This window comes from Gossypium hirsutum, chromosome D07, assembly GCF_007990345.1.
Source record: "Gossypium hirsutum isolate 1008001.06 chromosome D07, Gossypium_hirsutum_v2.1, whole genome shotgun sequence".
NCBI lineage: Eukaryota > Viridiplantae > Streptophyta > Magnoliopsida > Malvales > Malvaceae > Gossypium > Gossypium hirsutum.
In genome coordinates, this window is record NC_053443.1 from 22,970,074 (window position 1) to 22,976,736 (window position 6,663).

A 6,663-nucleotide genomic window follows, 5' to 3' on the forward strand; every position below is an offset into this window, starting at 1 on the left:
AAGAGAATTCGTCCAGTTTAGCAAGTATGCCCGGGAGTGCATTCCAACTGAAGTGTTATGTGTAAACATTTTGAAGATGGGTTGAATGAAGACATTAAGTTTTTAGTTGGAATACTTGAACTGAAAGAGTTCGTTCTGTTAGTTGATATAGCACACAAAGCCGAAGAGCTTAGCAAAGAAAAGAGAAAAATTGAATTTGAAGCTAGAGATTCCAGAAAGAGATTTACGGGAAAGTTTCATCAGTCAGCATCGAAAAATCTAAAGAATATCATTACCATCTTACTGTTTCTGCGGGGTATACTAATAGAGATACGTGACACTCCAGTCCTAAACCCCAGGCTACATCCGTAGCGAGTGTTGGTAGTGTTAGAAATGCTAGACTCGAGTGCAAACACTGCAACAGACCATATTATGGTGAATGTCGAGTTAAGAATGGAGCATGTTTCAAGTGTGGTTCCTTCGACCACTACCTTAGAGATTGCCCTAAATTCAGTGTATGAATTTAGTGTCTAGTAAGAGTTTACCAGTTGAATCCACTAAATTCATGGTTAAAGTGTCAAACCCCTTAGGTCAGTATGTCCTAATTGATAAAGTCTGCAAAAATTGTCCTTTGATGACTTGGGGTTGTAGTTATCCGGCCGATTTGATGTTTTTACCGTTTGATGAATTTGATGTGATTTTGGGCTTGGATTGGCTGACTTTGCATGATGCTATTGTAAACTGTAGATGAAAACTTATTGTATTAAAATGTCAGAACGGTAAAACTCGTATTGAATTCGATGATTCGAGTGGGTTGCGTATTGTGATATCGGCTATGTTAGCACAAAATTATGTGAGAAAGGGTGATATCGGCTATGTTAGCACACTGGATACAAAAGTGTTTGAATCGAAGATTGAATCAGTACCAGTGGTTTGTGAATATTCAGATGTGTTTCCAGAAGAATTACCCAGGTTGCCACAGATCAAAGAGGTTGAATTTTCTACTGAGTTAGTATCGAGAACATCACCGATATTGATAGCTCCGTACAGAATGGCTCCTACAGAGTTGAAAGAGTTAAAAGCTCAGTTGCAAGAGTTAACAGATAGAGGTTTTGCACGACCAAGTTTTTCGTCCTAGGGTACACCAGTTTTGTTTGTAAAGAAGAAAGATGGATCAATGAGAGTGTGTATCGATTATCGACAGCTTAACAAGGTTACGATTAAGAATAAGTATCCATTATCGCGAATTGATGATTTGTTTGATCAGTTGAAAGGTGCAACAGTGTTTTCAAATATTTATTTGCGGTCTAGTTATTATCAGTTGCGGGTTAAAGATTCGAATGTGCCGAAAACTGCATTTAGAACCAGGTACGGGTACTATAAATTTCTTATTATGCCATTTGGGTTAACTAGCGCCCTTATAGTCTTTATGGATTTGATGAAGAGAATTTTCAAACCGTATTGAGATAGATTCATCGTTGTATTCATTGATGATATTTTGATTTATTCCCGTGATGAGTCTTAACATGCCGAGCATTTGAGAATTGTATTACAAACTTTGAGAGATAAAAAACTATTTGCTAAATTTAACAAATGCGAGTTTTGGCTCCGAGAAGTTGGATTTTTGGGACACATCATTTCGGCGAAAGGCATCAAAATAAACCCAAGCAAGATTTCAGCAGTTGTTAACTGGAAACCACCAAGAAACATATCTGAGGTCAGAAGCTTTTTGGGATTAGCGGGCTATTATCGAAGATTTGTAAAAGGGTTCTCAATGAGAGCTATACCAATGACTTGGTTATTGCAGAAAGATGTAAATTTTGAGTGGTCTGAGAAATGCCAACAGAGTTTTAATCAGTTGAAAGCATTGTTAACTGAAGCACCAATTTTGGTTTAGCCTGAGTTGGGTAAAGAATTTGTGATTTTTAGTGATGTGTCATTGAACGGTTTGGGATGTGTTTTAATGCAATAATGCAAAGTGATAGCTTATGCTTCCAGGCAGTTAAAGACGCACGAGAAGAATTATCCGACATACGACTTGGAATTAGCCACTATTGTGTTTGCATTGAAAATTTTGGTGACACAGTTGTTCAGTGAAAAATCTCACATATTTACCAATCACAATAGTTTAAAGTATTTGATGTCATAGAAAGATCTGAATTTAAGACAGCAAAGATGGCTCGAACTGTTGAAAGATTATGAGTTAGTGATTGATTATCATCCAGGGAAATCCAATGTAGTTCCGGATGCTTTAAGTAGAAAATCTTTGTTTGTTTTGCGAGTGATGAATACGCGATTAACTTTGTCTGATGAAGGTTCGATTTTACCTGAGTTAAAAGCTAAACAGTTATTTCTTTAGCAAATTTTCGAAGCTCAGAAATGTGATAATGAATTGTAAGCTAAAAGAGTACTGTGTAAGTAGACTTCTGATTCTGAATTTCAGGTCAGACTCGATGGTTGTTTGTTGTTCCGAGGTAAAGTTTGTGTGCCGAAGAATATAGAACTTAGATAACAAATTTTGCACGAAGCTCACAGTGGTAGCTTGTCTGTTCACCCAGGGAGTAAAAAGATGTACAGTGATTTGAGACAAATGTACTGGTGGTTAGGTATTAAACGCAACATTTCTGACTTTGTGTCCAGATGTTTGATTTGCCAACAGGTTAAAGCCAAATATCAAGTGCCTTCAGGACTGTTACAGCCAGTAATGATACCGGAGTGGAAATGGGATAGAGTTACGATGGATTTTGTATCGGGGTTACCCCTATTTCCGAAAAAGAAAGATGCTATTTGGGTTGTTGTTGATCGGTGGATGAAGTGTGCACATTTTATTCCAGTACGTACAGACTTCTCACTTGACAGTTTAGCTGAGTTGTATATTTCTGAAATCGTCAGATTACACAGAGTGTCAGTCTCTATTATTTTGGATAAAGATCCGTGATTTACATCACGATTTTGGAAGAAGTTACAAGAGGCTTTGGGTACGCGGTTGCATTTTACAACTGCATTTCACCCTCAAACCGATGGTCAGTCTGAGAGAGTGATTTAGATTCTCGAAGATATGCTTTGATGCTATGTTTTAGAGTTCGGAGGTAATTGGGAAAAATATTTACCGTTGGTTGAATTCACATTTAATAATAGTTTTCAGTCGAGCATAAAGATGGCACCGTATGAAGCTTTATATGGTCATAAATTTCGAACTCCATTATACAGGACTAAGCTTGGTGAGAAAAGATACACGGGGTTGATTTGATCCGAGAGACCGAAGAGAAAGAGAAAGTGATTCGTTACAGATTTAAAGTAGCTTCAGATCGACAGAAATCGTATGCAGATTTGAAACGTGAAGAAATTGAACTCCAGATCAGTGATAAAGTATTTCTGAAACTATCGCCCTGAAAAAGAATTCTCCGATTTGGACACAAAGGAAAGTTGAGTTTGCGATTTATCAGACCATACGATATTATCTAGAGAATTGGGCCAGTGGCTTATCGACTTGAATTACCGTTAGAGGTGGAAAAGAATCATAATGTGTTTCATGTATCCATGTTACGACGGTACCGGTCATATCCTTCGCACATAATTTCTCCGATCGAGGTTAAGATTCAGCTTGACATGTCGTATAACGAAGAACCGATCAGAATCTTAACTCAAGAGATCAAAGTGTTAAGAAACAAAAGAATAGTCTTAGTGAAATTTCTTTGGCATCGTCAAGGTATTGAGAAGGCTACTTGGGAACCCGAGGAAACTATGATAAAACAATACATTAACCTATTTTCTTGTAAGATTTTTGGGGAGGAAAATTCCTAAGAGGGGAGAGTTGTAACGACCCGTTTTCAATGAAATCAGAATAGTAGTTTCGAGACCACAAATATAAAGTCAAAAAATTTATTTTAATATTATTTTAATATTTAAAGCATGATAGTATTATTGTATAAAAATTTCGTTACGAAATTTTACCGTTTATATGATCAATTTTTGAAACAAGTCTAAATCGCGTAAAGTGTGAAAGTTGGGTTCTATTAGCTCAATTTGTGAATTTAAAAGTAAATCGGGGGCTTGTTACAAATGTGGAGCCACTGGCCATTTTAACTGAAACTGTCCTCAATTACAAAAATAATAGGAATAGTAGAAAAAGAAATAGTTAGCCACTTCCCAGAGAAGTAGACGTTCAGGCCAAACCAGTGTTACTGGAATAGCTCGTTCGAGTATGAAAGATTCTGCTGCCCAGTCAGAGGCGAGGGCACCTGTACATATTTACGCCATCCGAGCGAGAGAAGAAGCTACAGCTCTAGATGTGATTGCTGGTACATTCTATCTTTTTGACGTTACTGTATATGCATTGATTGACCTTGGGTCCATACTTTTTTATATTCGCACTGCATTAGTAACAGAAAAGAAATTGTCTGTTGAACCTACCAGTTATGATATTCAAGTCACCAATCCATATGCCAAAGTGTAATAGTTAATTTAGTGTATCATGACTGTTCATTGAAAATGAAAAGCTGTGAATTCCCTACTGATTTAATGTTACTACCATTTCGGGAATTTGATGTTATTCTTGGAATGGATTAGTTAATGAATCATGATTCTGTAGTAAATTGTAGAGAGAAACAGATTGATCTGAAATGTCAGACAATGGAAGTAATTTCAGTTGAGTCTTAGAATCCAAAAGATATTGTTAGAATTATTTTAGCTTTTTTTTTTGCTTAAAGTCTGTTGCGTAAAAGTAATGAAGCATTTCTAGCCTACATTCTTGATACTCAGGATTTTGAATCAAAGCTAGAACAGCTACCGGTTGTTAATGAGTTTGTTGATGTATTTCCTAAGGAATTTTGGGTTTACCACCTGATCGTGAAGTTGAATTTGTGATTGATGTTGTTTCGAAAACAACTCCAATATCAGTAACACCATACCGTATGGAACTAGCTGAGTTAAAAGAACTAAAGGCACAATTGCAAGAGTTTTCAAGGATTCATCAGGCCGAGCAAGTCTCCTTGGGGTGCACCTGTATTATTTGTCAAAAAGAAATATGGTTCTTTGAGACTGTGTATAGATTATAGACAGTTGAACAATGTTACGATTAAAAATAAATATCCTTTGCCCCATATCGACGACTTGTCTGGCCAACTGAAAGGTGCTGCAGTGTTTTCAAAGATAGACCTCAGATCTGGGTATTATCAGTTGAAAGTTAAAGAGTGTGATGTGCTGAAGACCGCTTTTAGAACTCGGTATGGTCATTATGAGTTTTTGGTAATGGTATTCGGCTTGACTAATGAACTTGTTGTTTTCATGGATTTGATGAATCAGATTTTTCAACCTTATTTGGATAGATTTGTGGTTGTGTTTATCGATGATATACTGATCTATTCCAAGGCAGAATTGTGCTACAGACTTTGAGAGAAAAGTAGTTGTACACAAAGTTTAGCAAATGTGAATTCTGGCTTCACGAGGTTGGATTTTTGGGTCGCTTTGTATCAGCCAATGGGATTCGAGTTTATCCGAGCAAAATATCTGCAGTGGTAAATTGGAAAATTATGAAGAATGTTTTAGAAGTGCGAAGTTTTTTGGGTCTAGCAGGTTATTATCGATGTTTTGTCAAGAACTTTTCGATGATTGCTTCAGAATTGACTCGATTATTGTAAAAAAATGTTGAAATTATTTGGTCTGATGAGTGTCAATGGAGTTTTGATTAGTTGAAAAAGATGTTGACAGAAGCTCCGGTCTTAACTCAACCAGAACTGGGTGCACCGTATGTTGTTTGTAGTGATGCGTCTCTAAATGGATTGGGTTGTGTATTGATACAATCAAGAAAAGTAGTGGCCTATGCTTCTCGATAATTAAAGCCACACGAGAAAAATTGTCCTACACATGATCTTGAGTTGGGAGTAATTTTATTTGCTTTAAAGATTTGAAGACATTATTTATATGGCGAGAAATGTTATGTGTTTATGGATCATAAAAGTTTGAAGTATTTGATGACTCAGAAAGAGCTGAATTTGACACAGAGACGATGGTTGGTGTTTTTGAAAGATTATGATCTGGTTATTGATTACAATCCGGGAAAAGCTAATGTGGTTGCAGATGCACTTAGCCGGAAGTCATCATTATTTGCACTTCGAGTGTTGAACACTCAATTAACTCTTAATGGGGATGGTCCTGTATTGGCAAAGTTGAGAACGAAACCTCTTTTTCTTCAACAAATTCGGTAATTGCAATATGAAGATTCGAAATTGGTGTTAAAACGATAGACGATTCTGGACAAGTTGAGTTCAGAATATAGCATCTATGATAGTGGTATGTTATGTTATCGCAATTGTATTTGTGTTCCGAATAATTCAAATTTGAGAAATGATATTCTTTCCATAGCTCACAATAGCACATATTCTATTCATCCCGGTAGTACAAAGATGTATTGTGATTTGAAACAAATGTATTGGTGGCCGGGTATGAAATGAGAAATTTTTGAGTTCGTAGCTAAGGGTTTACTACAACCTGTTATGGTTCCTGAATGAAAGTGGGAGCATATCACGATGGATTTTGTTTCCAGTTTGCCTATGACTCCAATAAAGAAAGATTCGATATGGGTGATTGTTGATAGATTGACTAAGTCGGCACATTTTATCCCAGTCAGAACAGACTTTTCACTTGAGAAGTTAGCGGAATTGTATATAGTAAAGATAGTGAGGT